Raw genomic sequence first — 20,964 nt, 5'->3', positions numbered from 1 at the left:
AGCTCACTTCGCCACCCCAGTTCCGACACAGCTATAGGCAAATCAGTCTTTACCTTGTGCCTCATGGGAACAGTCCAGCCCGAACTGCCAAGCCATATCTTCCCTGGGCCGGAAAAATGCATCCTGGGACCGGTTTCAGGGTAACACCCCTCATCAGCAAGGCTAGCTTGAATCCAGTGGCAAAGTGAGCAAGGGTCCCAAGTCTGGGCATACCCTGTCAACTTACGACGAAGAAAGCAAACACAAAGAGAAGATGGGCGGAGCGCTGAAACTTTTCAGACCCTCTCTCCCAGTCACAGATCTGGGTTGAATCCATCATTGTTCTTTAGCTCACTTCGCAACCCCAGTTCAGACACAGCTATATGCAAATCAGTCTTGGCCCTGTGCCTCATTGTAACAGTCCAGCCCAAACTGCTAAGGCATATCTTCCCTGGACCGGAAATAAGCATCCTGGTATCGGTTTTGGGGTAATACCCCTCATCAGCCAGGCTAGCTTAAATCCAATGGCAAAGTGAGCCAGGGTCCCATGTCTGGGCATACCCTGCCAACTGAAGGGAAACAGAGCAAACACAAAGAGATGTTGCACGGAGCGCTGAAACTTTTCAGACTCTCACTCCCAGTCACAGATCTTGGTTGAATACATCATCGTTCTTTAGCTCACTTCGCCACCCCAGTTCAGACACAGCTATATGCAAATCAGTCTTTACCCTGTGCCTCATGGCAACAGTCCAGCCCGAACTGCCAAGCCATGTCTTCCCTGGACCGGAAACAAGCATCCTGGGACCGGTTTCAGGGTAACACCCCTCATCAGCCAGGCTAGCTTGAATCCAGTGGCAAAATGAGCAAGGGACCCACGTCTGGGCATACCCTGCCAACTTAGGGTGAACAAAGCAAACACAAAGAGATGATGAACGGAGCGCTGACATTTTTCAGACACTCACCCCCAGTCACAGATCTGGGTTGAATCCATCATCGTTATTTAGCTCACTTCGCCACCCCAGTTCAGACACAGCTATATGCAAATCAGTCTTGACACTGTGCCTCATGGGAACAGTCCAGCCTGAACTGCCAAGCCATGTCTTCCCTGGACCCTCCATCAATTGTGTGTCTTTTGCTATTGATTTAGGGGCATATTTATGAAAGAGTTGGTCAAACTTGTACCACGCAATGGGTCGCAAGAATGACGCAACTCTTAAGTTTGATTTATCAAGCCACGTAAGGCCACGTCTTGATAAATCAAGAGTAACGCAACACAGTGCAAATCTCTACATTTCGTTACTCTGCCCCAGGGAGGCATTCCAGGGGCATTCCAGACGCAGTGCGGCGTGCTGTGTCCTCAGGTTGCGATGTGAGCAGAGGCTCAGTGGCGGCTTCAGATGGCATCATCAGTAAGACCAGGGTCATGTACGGGAGGAAGTCAGTGCTCTTCACGGTGTTGGCAGGTCACGGTGCAAGCAGTGGCGTCATAGATGCTGAAGCGATGTCGTTGGCTGTCGGTAGGCCAAGGCTGTGGTGCAGGATGAGGGCGGTGCGTCGTGTATCTTTACGAGCGGTGCCCTCGAACCACGGTGCAAGCAGCGTCGTCGATTTTGGAGTGGAGCGGCGTTGTCGGGGATACCAAGGCGTCATCGTGAAGCGAGGTGGTGCGGAGTGTGGAGCCCACAGGTCGCAATGGGAGCAGCGGCTCAGTGGCGGCATCAACAAGCATCGTCGATGAGACCAGGGTCATGGTGCGGGATTGCGGCGGTGCCCTCTGAAGTGCCAAGGCGTTGTTGCGAAGCGGTGCATAGTGCGGTGCCCACAGGTCGCGGTGCGGTGCCCACAGGTCGCGGTGCGAGCAGCGGCTCGGTGGTGGCGTCAGCATGCGTAGTCGTGACACCAGGGTCGCGGTGCCATGTTGTTACAGCACAAAACTCACAGTCCCCAGTGCTTAGGGTTGAAGAGCTTAAAGTCTTTGCTGTTCCTGAGACTTCTTGAACAGGGGGCAACCTCTACCTCAAGCCCTTGGAGAAACTCACAAAAGTAGATTGCAGAAAGTTCAGTCCAGTCCTTTCACTGACCAAGACAGAAGCAGCCACTGCAGGCCAACACAGCAAAGCACACAGCAAAGTGGTAGTTCCTCCCAACAGCTTCTCCAGCTCTTCTTATTCGCAGTCTTCTTGATCCAAAAGAGTTCTAAAGTTCAGGGGTCTGGGCCCTAATATTTATATCTGAAAATCCGTTGATCTCTTAGGCAGAGAGTGTCTGTTGCCAGCCACAACCAGTTCTGCTTTCTTTGGTGTGATTTCCTGGCAGGAGGTGGAGACGGCATTGTCAGAGGCAGACCAGGCCCTTTGAGGTGCAAGGAAATCTCCTCCCCCTATCCCCATTGCAGTTCAGGTCTATTCAGCCCTTTCCTGACCATACCTAGACTATCTGGAGCCACTCCTCCTCCCCAGCCTTCTGTCATCCAAAACCCAGACAGGCAATCCACATTCCAGCAGAGGCACACGGGATGACTGAGCAAAAAAATAACCACTTTCTAAAAGTGGTATTTTCAAACACAGAATGTAAAATTCACCTTCACTAAAAGATGTATCTTTAGATTCTGAGTTCAGGCATACTAAACTTTATTTTCCCACCTAGTTCCCAGGGCCAGGTATGTTTATAAGATGTTATAAACAAACTTTCCATTCTGTCCTATGGGGAACAGGTAGCCTTGCAATACTGAAAATCGAAATAGGCTGTAATTCACTATCAGGACATGCCACACACACCAGGGCATGTCCTACCTTTCACATACACTGCACCCTGCCCACAGAGGTACCTTGGGCCTACGTTAGGGGTGACTAAAATGTAGAAAAGGCGGGGTTTAGGGCCTGGCAAGTGGGTGCACTTCCCGAGTCGACATGGCAGTTACAAACTGCGTGCAGAATCTGCAATGGCAGGTCGGAGTTACCTTCTTAGGGCTACTCACTTGGGTGGCACAATCAGTGCTGCAGGCCCACTAGTAGCATTTGGTTTACAGGTCCTAGCACACTCAGTGCACTTTACTAGGGACTAACACGTAAATCAAATACCCAATCATGGAAACACCAATCCATAACACAATTTACACAGAGAGCATGTGCACTTTAGCACTGATTAGCAGTGGTAAAGTGCTCAGAGTCCTAAAACCAACACAGACAAGTCAGGGAAAAATAGGAGGAAGAAGCAAACAGTTTGGGGATAACCCTGCAAAAAGGGCCATTTCCACATGCAATCTAAGCATTACACTAGAGGGAGAAAGCAGATCATTATTTTCTAAAAATATCCTGCTGCTGCTCCCTTCCCCTGTGCTGGTGCAAAAACAGGCTGGCTGGCTCTCTAGTAAAGGGTTTGTATTGGATAGTTACCTTTCCAATACAAAATACTATTCCTAGACATACTTTAACACAGTACAAACATTGGATGTGTGCTGTACAGTGCAGCTCACATTCAATGTGTGAAATGTTAGGAGGAATAGAAAGTTAAAATGCCTAACATGGAGCTGAGATACAACATTCCCAAATCATTTTACTCAAATAGGTACTGCAAAAAAATCTGTCTAATATGTTAAACGTGGTGCCAAAATACATATATATGTGCTAGTGGTCAAAACACATGTATGAGCTGTGGATAAGCTCTTTATAACATCTGTACCAGGAAAACATCACAGTGCCAAGCCTGAAGACTCCTTTTCTCGGGTATAAGTAACATTTCTCAAGCTCAAGACTTATTCTTATGGAGCTACCAGACAGCGTGCAAGAATCTACTTCCTCAAAAATCCATACAGTTATAAGAAGAAAGAATGTCAGTATTTAATGCTTTGAGGTAACCACAAAAAGATACTTAGTGCAGTCTAAAACTCAAAATAAACCAATGAATACATAATATCCAAACCAAGGGCCATATTTATGGCAAAGTCATGCAGCGCAGCAAGTGACCTTGCTGTGCTGCGTGATAGGGGAAGGACTGGAATGCGCCATATTTGAAAGAATATAGCACACTCCTGACTTTGGCCGACTAGCGCTGTTAATATTGGAAAATACGATATCAATGCACGTCTTAATATATGTACGTATAATAACAAACTTGCATCACTGTTGTTAAGTTCACTGATATCACCTCCCTCTCAACGTACGTGGTCAGGCAGACCCTGTGACCTAGCCCTGAAACAACTGATGGACATATCACAAGTGAGGTGACACGTAACCCTTAGATAAGCTTGAGAACAGGAAAACCCATATCGATCCCACAGATAGGCAGTGGCACCACACTGGTCTTAGGAGATTGGCCCCAATAAAACATTTTTTGCCAGAGGGGAACGCGTTCTCAAAACAAAATAAAGTCAGATGCCACACTAAGTTAGGAACACTCAGTCAATCAGAACTCAGAATGCACACAATACGCAGTGATCACTCGCTCCCCAGGCCGAACATCTGGACATGTACCCCCTTGTCCCACATTGTGTGCACACAAGGTCAAGACCCACCTCCACTTCTTATCAAATGACCATATTTATTGCCCGTGACTATGTTCAAGTTTCTATCTCCAAAGGAATGTACAAATTACTTTATGACGCTTAATATAATGTATTAAATGATGTCCGAAACCAATGTGCTTTGAGACAGTCTTCAGAGCCATAATAATAAAGGAGGTTTATAAAGCACATGGTTACGCCCACCGGCTTGTCCCCGAGCAGTAGCAAGTGAGAGATGGAGAGCCCTATACCCAGACAGAAGTACCTAGGTCCATTAGTGAAGGAACAAGTGTGTTTTAAGCTATCTTCTGAACCTCAACTCAGAAAGTTCCAGCCGGAGCTCAGTAGAGAGTTGATTCCAACTCCTGGCCGCCAAGAGCCGGAAAGATCTACCACCCATACGGGCTTTCCTGACTTTAGGAATCATCACCAGGCCAGTCCCGGTAGATCTAAGTAATCGAACAGGCCGGTAACAAGTGATGAGATTCCGCAAGTGCCTTGGCCCAGTGCCTTGAATGATACGGTGGCACATACAAAGAGCCTTAAACACTATCCGCTTCCTGACAGGAAGCCAATGACGAGCGTCCAAGGCTTTTTTAGAAGCGGCCCTTCTAGGAAGCCTAAGGACCAGCCGAGCCACCGCATTTTGCAGCACCTGAAGTCGATCAAGACTCTTGACTGTGGCACCTAAATACAATATGTTGCCATAGTCTAGACGTGAGGTGACAAGTGCGTGGACCAGCGTCCTCCTAGCTTCAGTAGGAAGAAGGCCCATGGCCTTGCGTAGACCCTTAAGGACGCCGAAGCACATTCCCACCACACGTCTAATCTGGTGTTCAAATGAAAGGTCCGAGTCTACCCATACGCCCAGGTTCTTAGCCTGGGGGCACGGAATCGGGACTGGGCCCAAGCAAGGAGGCCACCATGCCGACGACCACACAGACCCCCCCCCCACCACGAGCACCTCAGTCTTGCTACCGTTCAACTTCAGGCAGTTGTTGGCCATCCAGGAGGCGAGCTCCTGCATGCATGCTCTTAAGTTGGATGCAGCAAGATCCGGAGCCCACGATAGCGAGACAACTAGCTGCGTGTCATCGGCATATGACACAATCCGTATTCCAAAGTCCTCCACTATGCTAGCCACTGGGGACACGTTCAAGTTAAAAAGGGTGGGACTCAGGGCAGAGCCCTGGGGCACACCCTGGTCGAGCTTCACAGCTCCAGAATAATGGGCAACTAATCTGACCTGGAAACTGCGTTCCATCAGAAATGATCGTATCCATTTTAGTGCCTGAGACACCGCCCTTATTCAGACACTGCAGCAAGGTGTAATGTGCTGCAGTGTCAAAGGCGGCGCTCAGGTCCAAAAGGATGAGAGCCATTGTCTGCCCCTCATCTACACCCTGCCAGATACGTTGCCTGCCGTCCCTACCGCTGTGTTTAATTAAACCAACCCTTCCTGTTTTGCCAAATGCCTCTTGTCTTTTATTTTTTCAACGTAAATTCACATTCTTGCAAGGGTGCCTGCGTTGTAAGGAGAATTGTTTTTGTGCAGGAAGGGGCAATTTTCAATACAAAAACAATCACATGAGGCAGTATCTTCATTCTATGTGTTCTGCAGAATGAAGCACCCATGGAAAAAGGGAGTAACAAGCAAAAATAAAGAAGTTTCTACTTGTTATGCCTCACGTGGGAAAATACTTCTACTTTCCTTGAGCTGACCCATACCCCCCATAACTGGTGTTTAAGATGTCCAAGGTCAAAGAAATTTGCTTTTATATAACCAAGGACCTCATGTACATATCTTTTTTGTAGGTCTCAGAGGGCCCATTTCAGAGAACAGGGCCATTTGTTACTGCAAAAAAGCATTTTGAAATGTACAAAGACAAATTGCAATTCAGTAACTTGTTACTGAATTACAATTTGGAATTGTGATTTGGTATTTGGAAAGGGCATGTTTAGGGGGCACATTCCAAATACCGAACCTCAAAACATACATTTTTGTATTGACTACTGAAAGGTAGTTGTAACCATTGGCAAAATGGGGACCCCTTCCCCTTTAAGAATGTTTATAAAAATATTTTTAAGAACAAGTAACACTGCCTAATCTTAAAAATCGAAACTTAAATATGTCATGATTAGTTTTTTAAATGCATCTATTTCTCTTTAGGGAAACGGACGGCATTTTTTATAAAAAAAATGCTTTATTAAAAAGCAAACACAGGCAGGTTCGTCTGCTGACTCCAGCAATCCACAATCCCTGTGATGGCTACCATTCCAAATAGGTCGCAAACTGCAATCTACCTCATTAATAAAGGTCATCATAGGTTGATTTGCGACCCACTAGAAATCGCGAATTGTGATTTCCTAATCGCGGCTCGGTTTGAATCGCAATTCCTAATTTTTGTACATCTCGTACCAAGTCACATATGCTAATTCTTTTAAATCTAAAATATTAGTGACCTCTGCATTCTCACAAAGCTCTCTCTCTATCTTTTGCTCACCTCCCCTCTTCTTCAAATAAAACGGTACTGGTGATTGTTCCCACTGGTTGGACCAATTCATCTAAAGCTGTCTCTATTCAGTGTGCTCCTATCAAAGGGGCTGTATAATAGAGTTGGCTGGCTGAACAGTTTTATAAAAACAGCTCACTTCAGATTCACTAGTTTGATCAAATCTTACATACCCCTTTGAATGTATACATCAATACATGTACATTTGAAAGTGTATGTACGTGTAAGTATGGATTACTACAATGGGGATGAGCAGTAATACATATATTTTATTCTTGCTACAGAGGCAATGGACTCATGGCCTTTTCGCATTAGAGTGCCCCGTGAGCTGGAAAGGCCCAGTAAGATATATTTGACATTTCCTTGTACAGACCAAGAACTCTGAGTGTTGCCAGGCCTCGCTCGCGTTTTTATTTCGGGTTTCTTGCATGAAAAAACGTCAATTTGCCCCTCTTCCCTGCAGATGTGCATGTATTTGAGAGCCACGCAAACGGAGACTGACACATCTCAATAATAACGTTACATTTGATCTTAAAATTCCAGAAAACATAGCGCTATTTATATCCTAAATGGAGAGCCCTGCATAAAAAGCCAAATATCTAAAGCAGGTGTTTCAATGATGAAATCAGTCCAGGGAATAAAGGCAACAAATTCCTACTCATTTTGCTTAAGAAATCCCGGATAGTGTGTGAATGTTTCCATTTTTCTCATGTTCATATCTGAAAATGAGTGTAATACTATTTAATAGCCACTGTTATAAACGCCTGTAGCACGCTATACTTCTGCCGGGTAAAACAGCAACTCGGTGCAACTCTGTACACCATTCAAGCAGTTTCTCGTAGACCAAGGAATCAGGAAAACCAGAAGCTGCAGGCAGGCAAGTGTGAGTAGGGCCTAAACAGTAAAAATATCATGGGGAGTTCAGAACATTGTGACTTTTTTTTCCCCTCAAGGTTGTCCCATCTAATATGTGTTTGGAAAAGGTTTAAATTGCCAACCAACTATTCAGAATAACAGACATCACCGCACGCCTGCTTAACCCAACTACTATACACGTTTTATGCCTGCCTTCGTACCCTGATAACTACCAGTAAAAATCATGGCCAGGGTCCTCCGTAGAGTGAGCAATCATGAAAGAACAGCACACGCTACAGTCCAAGAGTGGCGTGTTGCATGAATGTAAGCAAAATTAATCCCTCACTTGAACTTGATTATCATAAGGAAGAGAGGAGAGGAGGTCTGTAAAGCAGTACATTCCAGAGAGCTCTGTCTGCAAAAAAACTAACCTATAGTGTGAAAATCTATGACTTCAAAGAGAAGTTCTCTTCAAGCAAAGAGTCCACTCTGTCTCCGCCCCATCACTCTGCCCCAAATGGCCAATGGTCAAGGGTGGACCATGTAGTTTAGAACAGAAAGGGATACATTATGCAATCCAGAACCAAAAGCATACATTCTCTGAGGCTTGGAGCAACCAGCCAGACTCAGGCGATGAATGATTGACAAAGAACAAGAGGTAAAACATTGATATATACAGCAATACTACACACCACATCTCCTTCCATAAAAACTTTGAAAAAGTGAAAAGTTACACTAATGAATGATATGTTAATGTTAATGTTAATGTTATGGTGATTTGTATAGCGCACGGCTGCCTCAGCCAAGGGGCGTCCCGGCGCTGTGAACAAACAGTTTACAGAAGGAAAGAGGCGCAGAAATGGAACAGTTAATGAAGAGAGGAGTTTTAAAATGGAAAAGGTATTGAAAGAGATGGGTTTTGACAGCCTTTCTGAAGGCTAAGAGATCCTGTATCCCACGGATAGCTTCAGGCAGGCTATTCCATAACTTGGCCGCCAGAAAGCTAAAGGAACGGCCGCCCATTCTGGCCAGTCTGGTGCAGGGAATGATCGCAAGATGCTGCCCCTCTGAACGGAGCGATCTTCTAGGGATGTATTCTGACAAAAGCGGGCAAAGCATTGGGGGAGAGGAGGTTTTAAGAATTTTAAAAGCTAGGCACAATGCCTTAAACTGGACCCTTTTGCCCACCGGGAGCCAGTGCAGTTTTTTCAAGGCTCCAGATACCGAAGAATAGCGCGGGAGACCTACCAGAGCCCTGGCTGCCGCATTCTGAACTCTCTGCAATCTAGTGATTTCAGCTAGATTTGCCCCCAATAAAAGAGAGCTGGCATAGTCCAGTCTGGAAAGGATGGTCGCCTGGACAATTAATTGGCGGGTGCGGCAGTCAAAGAACTTCAGAATGGGCCTGATGTTACGCAAAATGCCAAAGCACGTGGCAGCTACTTTTTTAGTGTGGTGAGTGAACTTTAAAGCACAGTCCACCCAGACTCCCAAATTTTTGACGCATTCCTTCGGCATAGGGGGTGGGCCTAAGACATCAGGCCACCAGTTGTCACCCCAGGTCGAAATGTTTTTACCCAGGAGCAATATCTCAGTTTTCCCGGCGTTTAATTGAAGGAAATTCGCCGTCATCCAGTCGGTGATGTCAGTGAGTGTCTGTTTAAAGTGATGAGCCTCCAGACCACTGTTGTCATTAAGTGACACCACCAACTGGGTATCATCTGCATAGGATACAAGTGACAGACCGTTTCTTTTAGCCACCTCCGCCAAAGGGCGGACATATACATTGAACAGGGTGGGGCTCAGGGAAGAGCCTTGCGGCACTCCCTGTCCAATGCTATGTTCCTCAGAGATGTAGGGGGGGGTAGAGACTCTGAAAGACCTTTTGGCGAGGAAGTCTCTAAACCATCCCAGAGCTGTCCCTGTAATACCAACTTCCTCCAATCTCGTCAGGAGGACCTCGTGCGACACCGTATCGAAGGCAGCACTAAGGTCCAGCAGGACCAGTGCTGCCGTACCGCCGGTGTCGAGAATGGTGCGGAGATCCTCTGAAACACTGAGCAAGGCGGTCTCGGTGCTATGACCCGCTCTAAACCCGTGTTGGGAGTCATCCAAGATGTTATTGGTGAGGAGGAAGTCGGATAGAATGTTGTTGACATGTGCCTCGATGATTTTGGCAGGCCAGGGAAGCAAGGAGATGGGTCTGAAGTTCTCAGGAAGCGAGGGATCCAAAGTGGGTTTTTTCAGAATGGGGGAAACCCAAGCCTGCTTCCATTTGGAGGGAACTTTAGCGGTCGAAAGGGACATATTGATGATGTCTCGGATGTATTCGATGATAAATTCGTGGGCTTCACAAAAGGTATCCGGTTTTAGGGGGTCGGCCGGGGAGCCAGATTTAATCTTTTTGCAGATTTTGAGGAAACTCTCTTGCTCGAGCGTAGGTAGAGAGGAGAGAGAGGGCCTGGTAGGGTCAAAGCTAGCCAATGTCTGCGGATATTTAGGAAAGGTGTCATAAATTTTCTTGATTTTATTAGTGAAGAAATTAGCCATATTATTACAAAGGTCAGGAGAAATGATAGTGGTGTTAACGTTTTTTTTTGCAGTAAGGTCTTTCAGGATTTTAAATACAGCTTTCGAAGTGTTAGAGCTGTTACTGATTTCATTGGCATAATATGCCACCCTAGTTCTGCAGACCTTACGATGGTAGGTTTTTTGGAGCAGGATATAATCCTGTTTGAGGTTAACATCGTAGTTTTTTCTCCAACACCTCTCTGCCTTTTTGCATTCCTTTTTCAGAGTTGCTAGTTCGATATTATACCAAGGGCTGGTTGTATGGGTGCGAACCCTGGTACATCTAGCCGGGATCAAGGTATCCAGTGCCTGGGTGATCCAGAGGCAGAACTGATCATAACCTACGTCCAGATCTTCACTAGGGGGTGGGGGATTTAATACCAGGAGATTGTGTAGATCTTCAAGACGAAGTTTTCTCCATGGCCGTTTCTGGACTAATGGGGTAGGCACCGCTACAGGTCTCAGGTTACAAGAGATGGACAGAGTAACTAGATGGTGATCAGTCCAGGTCATAGGGATTGGCAATCCTACGGAACAGCTAGTGATGTTGGAAAATATGGGGTCAAGAAGGTGTCCCGCTCTATGGGTGGGGCCAATCACAAATTGATTAAGTTGAAAGGCCGCAAGATCAGCAAGAAAGGTGGTAATCTTGGGCTCGGATTCCCTGTCAAGATGGAGATTGAGATCACCTATGATCGTAAAATTAGCTGTTTTAAGAATGTTAGTGTCCAAAAACTGTAAAAGTGAATTAATAAAAGGAGTATCTGCGCCAGGGGGTCTATAGATCAAAAGGCCAGTTGCGCAGAACTGTGGGTTAACTTTGATCGAGAACCGTGCGCTTTCACTGCCTTTAATGTCCACTTTGCTAAGCTGGCAATCAAGATGGGATTTGATTATAAGCGCCAACCCCCCCCTCTCGTGCTCCTATTCACCGTGTGAATGGTATATCCCGTGGGGGTCGCTAAGTTGCAGACCGAGTCCATTTCATCGAGGAGCCACGTCTCAGTCATGAACAGGGCATCGAGAGAGTGGTCAGTAAGAAGGTCAGAAATTTCGGAATGATGCTTATGCATAGATCTAACATTAAGATGACCTATCCTGAAAGTGTGAATTTTGGGAAGTTTGGGTTTAGTTTTTATAGTGGAGCATAGTTGAGAGGGACTTAATAGGGGATGTCGTATATGGGCCGGGTTGCGTCTAGCACAGGAACAAGTAGGGTGCTGAAGACCCAACAGCTCAGCTTTGGAATAGCACATTTTACCGCTAAACCAGCAGAGGAAAAGACCAGGATGACTGGCGCCTGGCGCTGCCTTAGCGCGGACGGGCGCAGACGGGCAGCTCTTCGGCGGGCTGCGCGCGATCGCTGCGCGCCCGAGGAGCTGCGAGGGCTAAGTAGCCTCCAGGAAGTACCACACTAGAGCGCTAACCGCTCTTCCTGCAGGGCAACCGGAAGTGCCCCTACGAGGAGATGCAGGGAGGCGGCTCCAGCAACTGTCAGTAAGGCGTGTGGTGCAGGGGGAAAGTGAATTTTAAAAAGTCACAATAATCACAGGCGCAAATCAAGTTTTCTAAAATAACAGCATACAATAAGGAAGTTTTAAAAACGAGCGCTTTCTTTATCTTACTGCCCAAGGTCTGAACACAAAACGGGTCGGGGACACTGCCACTGTCTCCTTCCCGCGAATATATAATTATTATTAATATTATTAGGGGCAGCAGTAGTGTTATGGTGTTGCTCTTGCTGTTATTATTATTATAGATGTGTATATTTTTAACTGATATGATATTCCTTCTTAGGACCAAATTTAATCCTTGACAATTGACGGATCTTCAAGGAACAACCATCATCATTCTACTCTTACACTGCTTCTTCCAGGAATATAGATTCCTTAAAATTGCACTTGATAGCTTAGTAAGAATGCATTCTAGTCTTGATGAGGCCTTGCAAGTACCAATACTACTGCAAAGATATAATAAAGGTTTATGAACCATGCATGGTTTTCCTTAGAGGCGTGTTACTACAGGCACAAGCTGATGCTTAATTCTAAAACATCTACTTTACTCTTCACTAAGAGGCTTGGAGTCAAATGCCACACGTTTTTCATTCCCCTTGCAACCTTGTCCCTAAACCTTCACAACTAGCATTCACTGTAAGTACACAGTTTGCAACTTTTGAGCAAAGACAGAGTACAGAAGTAGTCAAAATATATTTCTTAGTAGAATTAAATGCAGCCTAATATTCACCAGCTCATAAAATGTTGTTACCTACTTTATCATTAATACGCTCTCAACAAATCTGGAATATTATTCCATGATCCCAGATAGGAACTAAATTAATCCTTATTCCATGTACCCTGTAGCTGGTACCATTAATAATAATAATAATAATAATAATAATAATAATAATAATAATAATAATAATAATAATAATAATAATCGTTATTCAGCAGTAATCACAGCCATAAAATAAATCACAGTTAAAAACAGCATCAAGTACATTTGTTAGCAACAAGTCATCCAGGTGTACAGTATCTTTGATTGTCTTTGGCCTCCGTACAATTCTGTAAAAATGGGTCCATAAAAATTCACATGCAAATAGTAAAAACGATTACAAATTCATTAAAATCAAATGTAGCCGGTACCAAGTTCTGCCAGGGCTTGATTCCCTCTACAGAAATCTTACTCTCCAAATACTCAATCACTTCTTACAAATGTAGCATTTTTCTAACAGTACGGTCTGTGATATTTACATAACTTTGTTTCACATATCCAGATTATGCTTATTGGTGTAATCAAACACTATGAAACACAAACTAATCTAATGTCTTCAGTGGAGTCTAGTTGCGACTTGAGTGACATCAGAAGCGACACATAACAAGATTACATTTGTATAGTTGGAATATAAAGGCACGAGACCACCCTCCAGTGCCAGCAGGCAATGAGCAGCTTTTTAGAACTCTTTCTCCTTGACATTAAGTCGCAGATAATGCACAGTTATTAGCTAATATATAGACCTTTATCGAAATATTTTTATTTATTCTCCTGCTGCTATTTCAGAGAGGCACGTAAGAGCTGTTTGAAAGAAACTATGCACTTATGCAAGAAAAAAGCAAAGTTATTTGCACTATTGTTGCTGCATGCATACTAGGGATTAATGCAGGTAGCATTTGCACTGGGGCAAACTTGACATTAATGGAGCTCACATTAATTTTGCTGAGCACAAGCAAACAAATTATTTCTGCTGTTCAAATGTGGAAGATGGGATCATGCGTGATAGAAAATGATTGTTCCCACTTTTTTCCTAAAAAAATACAAAAATACAAAAATAACAAATAGCACTAAACCAACTGTTTTATTCTTATGTGTTATTCTTGTACAAACAAAATGTATAATACTCATATATAATGCCTTGTAAGAAAAACACAAATTTGGTTCTAGTGCAATAGCTTTCCTGTAGTATGAAATGAAGCTGAAACTCTTTGACTTATTCGGTACTACACAAGCAGCAAAATGGTGCAACTATATTTTCCCTACATTTTACACAGAATATGTTGCAAAGTACAATCTATATTCTTATTTCTACACCATAAATTCCACATCTATTTTACAAATCGACTAACCATAAGCTCTCATGAACCTTATGGAACAAAAGACAAAATTATCAGATTTCAGGGAGTCATTAACTGTAAATTGACCAAATAAAAGTTACTTAAGAGAAAATAAATCATGAGCAGGTAGCAGAATCTTCTCACGAAAAAAAAACGTGAGAGAGGGCCGCGAAAATAATTATGGAAGACACAAACACTACCACTGCCTTCTCAAAACCATGCTTCGTGCTGCCTACCCTCAAAACGAGGCTACGCTTACGGAATGATGCAGAAAAAAAGGGGCAATTGTACAACATTAAATAAAATATCTTCTTTGCACAGGAAATACATGAAACTTAATAGGCATACTAGAACTAATGTGCTATTTAGGTTAATGTAAAAACGACATTGCCATTCAGTAATAATATGTAGCAGTACAAGTTAAAGTATGCATCAGCATTTAAATGTTTGCAATAAAAGAAATAGTGTTTAAGGCAAAGTTACAAACAATTCTAATTGCTTATAATGTACCCCCCTCCTTTTTAGGTCTCGCGTGGCGTCGGGTGCGCACATGCGCACTAGAGCTCGCGAGATTGAATGACTTTAGGTTACTTTCAATAGCGAGGGTTAAGCCCCTCCCCTCTTCTCCATTGGCTGGCCTCCTAAACGGTGGCCAGCCATTGAAGAAGAGGTCCTAGTGACGTTCTTCTTTCGATCTATGCCCCGTCCTTTTCAGATTGGGGGGGCGTGTTTTTTTACTTTCTTTCTAGGCTGTAAACAACAGTCAAAAACACGCCCCCCAGTCTGAAAGGTACAGGGCTTCCCAGAGGTAATAACCTCTAACTCTATGCTTTGTGCCTCGCAAATTGTATAAAAGCGCTAGAAGTGAACAAGGACACGTTCAGCACCAATCCCAAAACTGAGCAGAGGAGCATTCCTCTCCGCATAATTCTTAGACGTGGGAAAGAGCGGAGAAGCGTTCTACAGCACTCCATCCTAAGTGCTGCACTCTATTACACCCTGAACCAACACCTAAGCAATTTGTAAACCAGGCGCTATACAAAAACGGTGTAAAAGGTAAAACAACTAAACACGGACCGTGAGGCTGAGAGGATTCTACCCTGCTCCCAGGAGTGGGCGGAGGCGATGTGCGCGAGACCGAGCCGAGGAAGATGGACACTGGGGAGGAGGGCGGGGGCGGAGGATGATGGACACTGGGGAGGAGGGAGACGGAAGAAGGATGGAAAAATCGATAGAATGAGTTTATAAAGTAATGTTAAAAGACTGAAGTGTCGACAACCTGTCCGGGCCAGGAAATATGGGCCTCGAAAGACTGCAAGAGCAACGGGCGAGCGACTCCCCGCAATCCGAGGTTTCTCTTCCTCTCAATCATTCCAGCGTTCTCGATCCGTACTCACTTCGTCCTCCATCCTTTTAATCTATTTCCTTCCTTCATGTTTCTTTTTTCTGTCCCATATCCATCTTTCCTTTCCCATCTCCATCCATTTTTTTTTACTCACTCTATTTCTTTTCTATTCTGCCACTATTTTTCCCTGTCTGACCGCCCTTATCCTTTCCTATATCCTTAATTTCTTCCGTTTTCTTCAATCGTTTTGTTCCTTTATTTTGCTTCTTTCATCTTTTTCCTTACTCTATCTTTTTCTATTTTCTCTATCTCTATTCAGTCTATCCTCTCTCCTGCTTCTGTTTCCCCCTCTATCTTTTCTCCACGATGTTTCTCTTCAACCATCATCCTTCCTGCCCTTCTTCTTCTAGCATTCTTCGATTTTAAAGGTAAAACAACTAAACACGGACTGTGAGGCTGAGAGGATTCTACCCTGTTTCCAGGAGTGGGCGGAGGCGATGCGCGCGAGACCGAGCCGAGGAGGATGGATACTGGGGAGGAGGGCGGGGCGGAGGGAGACGGAAGAAGGATGGAAAAATCGATAGAATGGGTTTATAAAGTAATGTTAAAGGACTGAAGTGTCGACAACCTGTCCGGTTGACAGAAGTTTAATTGCATTTATTTCTAATAATCATGCAGTGCAGCAAAGTAAGGTGGGGAGCAAGCCACAGCGAGGGTGCAATCAGACGTGACGCACAATGTTCACAGTACTTTCCTCGCAGAATGTAAAGGCGCTGTAGGGCACAGTGGGAGTTATAGTCTGTGGACCTGGCTGGTTCCCCAGTCATGCAGCTCGACAAAGCTTGTTCAAAGAACTAGGCCGAGTGTTCCTCTTAATTGATGACTCTCCCTCTCCGTCTCTCTCTATCTTTGTCTGCCTCACTCTGCCGGTTTCTTCTCCACCCCAAGCTGCTCCTCCACCCAAGCGGCTCCTCCACCCAAGCGGCTCCTCCACCCCAAGCTGCTCCTTCACCCCAAGCTGCTCCTCCACCCCAAGCTGCTCCTCCATCCCAAGCTGCTCCTCCATCCCAAGCTGCTCCTCCATCCCAAGCTGCTCCTCCATCCCATGCTCTTCCGCCATCCCATGCTCTTCCGCCATCCCATGCTCTTCCTCCATCCCATGCTCTTCCGCCATCCCATGCTCTTCTGCCATCCCATGCTCTTCCGCCATCCCATGCTCTTCCGCCATCCCATGCTCTTCCGCCCTTCCCATGCTCTTCCGCCCATCCCATGCTCTTTCGCCCATCCCATGCTCTTCCTCCCATCCTATGCTCTTCCTCTCATCCCATGCTCTTCCTCCCATCCCATACTCTCTTCTGCTTCTCCTTCCATACAAGCTTCCAGAGAAGTGTATTCACTGTGCTGGTATACATAACCTTTCTACACTGGGTTGGTCTCTTATTTCATCATAAACTGTTGAAGATAGTTGCTGTAGTCGTGACCATAAAATGCAAACAGGATTCCGAAGAATTTGAAGCAGTTCACCTGCCAAGTCCCGTTCTTTGGTTTCATTTTCGTCCTGAGAGGGTAGCTTGGGCAAAGCATGCCCGGTGAATTGCATTTTCTTTGAATTACTGCAGTGTCCACCGCCAGCTCAGTTTTTTGGGAATATGAAATGCCAAGTGCCTATATATGCTTTAATTAACCATTCGCAATTCTTCAAATGTTAACTTTCTGACCAATACATTTTTTATTGTACTTGAGTGAGACACAAATAGTGGGTGCACTAAATTCGTGAAAAAACAGCTTTTTAAAACGGGAACAGAGACGCTTTTTTGTGCCGACAATATGACTGACAACGTGATGCGCAAAAAGAAATAATACGCTTGAAGAAAATTGCTTGAATTAAAATATGCAGGGTTCATCAGTTTTACGGTCCGGGCATTCCCCACTGGCCCTATTCACCACAGTAACAACACGGGAATGGGGTTTTCACAGGCCGTTGTACAGCAAAAAAATGTACAGCGCCAGACTTCATCCTCAGCTTTCTCATGGGAACGCGGAAAGCAAACTCAACTGGTGGGTGCGCCCTTGCACTGCGAAGTTGGAGAGATCACCTCGGGATCTCCGTTCATTGCGATTTCTCTTGGTTTTGATTCAGGCAACCTCTGCTGTACATCGTCTTGAACGTATAGAGGTGTAAAACAATCAACAAATAGCTGTCAATTTTTTAATTTGTGTATTGTGACATTGCTGTGCCTGCAGAGAGCTATGTCGCTCTGTATGTGTGTGTGGCTGTGTGTGTGTGTGTGGCTTTGTATGTGTGACTCTGTGTGTGTGTGTGTGTGGCTCTGTGTGTGTGCGTGTGTGGTTGTGTGTGTGTGTGTGTGTGTGTGTGTGTGTGGCTCTGTGTGTGTGTGTGTGTGTGGCTCTCTGTGTGTGTTTGTGTGCAAATGCAATAGGTCTTGCATTTTGTGAGAGATTAAGCTATTGGCATTGTAAATGACAATGCCATTTATTTATCTGTTTTCAAAACCAACACATAAATAAAAAGTTTGTCATTTACAATGCCAAGAGCTCTAACTTTTGCAAAGGCGAGGCCGTTGCATTGTAAATGCTTGTTAGATACATCTTCAGTGGCCCCTTCTGTGGCCAGAAATTCTGCCACCAGACATAGGCACTGGTGGATATTCACTCAGAGGTTCCCCTCCATTGTGACATGGAAGCATCTGGCACCCTGTAGGAAAACTTGAAATACACTAGATTCCCCTCTGTCACATTGGTGGAAAAGGAACATTTGCTTCAATGGCAGACTGGAAATCAGGCCACAAATATTGAAAACAGATAGGGGAGCAGGGAGGGGGTCAATAATGATCCAATGTAGTGTCTAGGTTAATAGATATTGCATTTCATCTCGTAATTCTATGAATTCAATGACTTTATGATTGAACTCGGAACTTGACGTCATTTATTAACAGATTTATCTGAATCCTGTGACGTTTCAATATCCTCTGAAATCATGTGAGATTGGTGGAGAGTACTTTATTTCAGACACCAAATACAAGAGTTCCCCCTCACAAAAATGTGGATGTAAATAATATTACATTCAATTCTTTTTATTTGCAACTATTTATAAATTAGCGGTAAGATTCACTGCCCATCCTGCTCTTCTCCATGAACAAAAAGATGTAGACAAGGTTTCTAACTTTCATAAATCGTTAAAAAAAAGTCCCACTTCCGTGCCCTGTTGCAGTACATACAGACCTGAAAGACCGAAAATCGATCAGACTGAACTTTACTATAAATATGTTTCGTAATCATGCAAACATCTAAGCGTGAAAGGATCTTACCTTAAATGACTTTTGAAGTAAGTTCAGGAACGTATTTCTCCTTTAGAATTGCAAATTCCTTTAAATTGTCATAGATTTATAAAGTCAAACATCGTGTTGCATGCTGTTCTTCCTCCAAGCTCAGTGCAAAGAGCTCCGAAAAGCACCTTAAAGTCTGTGACCAACTTATCTTTATTGCTTTCACAATATTAGTCAACCTCTGTAAGCAAGGGACAGTTCTTGATAAGAGCTCTGTAGCGTGACACAATACAGACTGTAAAATAAATGGTTTTGACAAATGTTGTTTTAGTCCAAGAGGTCAAATACTTACTGGAAAGCTGAGAACTGAAAAGCTCGCCTAAAGTAGAAAGCATTTATTTTTATTCCATGAACAAATCATTAATCATTTTTACCCATGTGACTATTTAAAAGAATAAAGTTTTCCTGAAAAGTGATTACTAATTGGTTGGAGAAGAAAGTGAGCACCAGGAAGCAATGCCCAGTGTTGCCCCAGTGCTGACTTTGGAAGTGCAGACGCTTCCATTTTTGTCATAAGATTCCATTGGCTATACTATTCCGGTTTGCATTCATTAGATATTAGAACTGTCCCTCAATCTCTTTCCTTACACCTCATACAGTGAAATATACCTTTAAGAAGACTGGATCAGTCCAGCACTCCTCTCGAGACAGATGTACTTTGGTAACCTGAGGATACTGTATTGAGTAAGACGCTCCAGCACTGAATGTTCCTACTGCCTTCTTTAGACTCATTTCTGCCCCTCTCTCCTCACCACCTGGTCACCCTTCCTTTTCCACTCTAAGTGGGACCTTTATCCTTCAAAAGGTCAGTAAAATGCAACTTCTTTTTTACTTATCACTTCATAGCAATGAAGGTTTGATCTATATGTGTGGAGATCAACTGCATACTGTCTTTCACACCACAGTGGTGTTGTGGCACAGATAATCTATTGCAACAGCATGATACTCTGTATGCCACTGCTCAGTAGACCATTGCCCAGCACCTTTCCTTTCAGTTGTACACTCCAGGGTAGATGCTCCAAGCAGGGCTGACTTTAACGCTGTAGGTGCCCGGTGCGACAACTGTTTTTGTTGCACCCCATTACCTCCTTCTCTGTGGATTCCCTCACTATCACCCTCCATCAGAGCCCCACATCTCTCCATAGTCCCTCTCTCAAACATACATTTATTTTTGTTTTCAAGCATTGTTTAGGGTTGACTTCACTAATAAAAATGTATTTACAGCCAAACTCTCCCTTTTCAGCAACTTTAGGACTAGATAGAGAAGCACTACCTACAAATCACATAATGTTCTAACCAATACTATGCAGTTTGCATACAACTCTTTCATGACAGTCCATAAGTCACTGTGATTTTGGCTTGTAACTTTCGAACTGCAAGTAATAAAAGGATTTCTGTGACAAAAGCATTAACCCACTGGGCTATCCACATAACATACAGTTCTGTGATTTGCATAGTAATCATTCTTTCTCCTCTACTTTATGATGAGTCAAACTGCCACTAAACAACATTCTGATCTTTCTCCAGCAGGAACATTAATCACCAGCTATCTTGGCATTTCTTGTTATTATTCCCTGAAATCTGCAGGACACACAGGAAACTCTGCAGCAAGTGCTTGTAAACCTATAGCTATTTCTAAACACAGCGCCCCCCAAGGTCATCACCGGGTGTGGATGCACTGGTCTTACCACCTAAAGCCAGCCCAGGCTTCCTGCCCTCAGCTACAGCAGTTCTTGTTAGCATCTTGTGTTGTTAACCCACTGGAATGACTCCTAACAGACAGCTAATCTGTTTTTATCTGTGAGCAGTGAGCACTCACTCCCACATATTCCATGGCATTGTAGTCAAAGTGTGGGCCAGGCTAATCAGGGCCAGAAAACTATGCTGCTCTGCATCCAGGATTGTTTTCTAAATTTATAAAATTAGTAATTTCATAACATTTCTTGAAAATTATGTGATTACCCAAAATTATGTGAATGTTGTGAAATGGCATTCGCCAATATCTCTATAAAGATTTTTTGTGCAAAAGCATACCTTACCAAAATAAGCCACACAAGATACTTGGAGGAGACTGGTGCGAGCTGAAACTGCTTCTTGGCATAATTGTGTAATGCCAAATTTTGCAACGTCTGTGTAATAAAAGATCGAACAATTTGTGAATTTTGTTAACATAATTTAGATTTTGAAAATCCACAGGTTCACCGTGCCTTAGTGTGCTTCTGAGTAGAGTGCATGTGAGGATATC

The 20,964-nt window shown here is 44.2% G+C and overlaps 1 protein-coding gene across 6 annotated transcripts in view; it reads right to left on the bottom strand.

The window, feature by feature from the left end:
* ASAH2 (N-acylsphingosine amidohydrolase 2) overlaps nucleotides 1-20,486 on the bottom strand; it is a 434,557-nt gene extending 414,071 nt beyond the window's left edge. For 2 of the 6 annotated variants that reach the window (XM_078642909.1, XM_078642906.1), the window contains exons 1-2: nucleotides 20,408-20,486; nucleotides 18,702-18,900 (exon numbers count right to left, since the gene is read on the bottom strand). The gene's annotated coding sequence lies outside the window, so the exon portion shown is untranslated. Of the gene's footprint in view, nucleotides 1-18,701; nucleotides 19,640-20,407 lie in introns of those variants that run through there. The other 4 variants (XM_078642907.1, XM_078642910.1, XM_078642908.1 and 1 more) reach the window with 4 other exon arrangements.
* Nucleotides 20,487-20,964: the final 478 nt, after the last annotated feature.

This window comes from Lissotriton helveticus, chromosome 5_1 (genome assembly GCF_964261635.1).
Source record: "Lissotriton helveticus chromosome 5_1, aLisHel1.1, whole genome shotgun sequence".
Taxonomy (NCBI): Eukaryota; Metazoa; Chordata; class Amphibia; order Caudata; family Salamandridae; genus Lissotriton; species Lissotriton helveticus.
The sequence above is the reverse complement of the archived record's forward strand: the minus strand, read 5'-3'. Positions and strand labels throughout refer to the sequence as shown.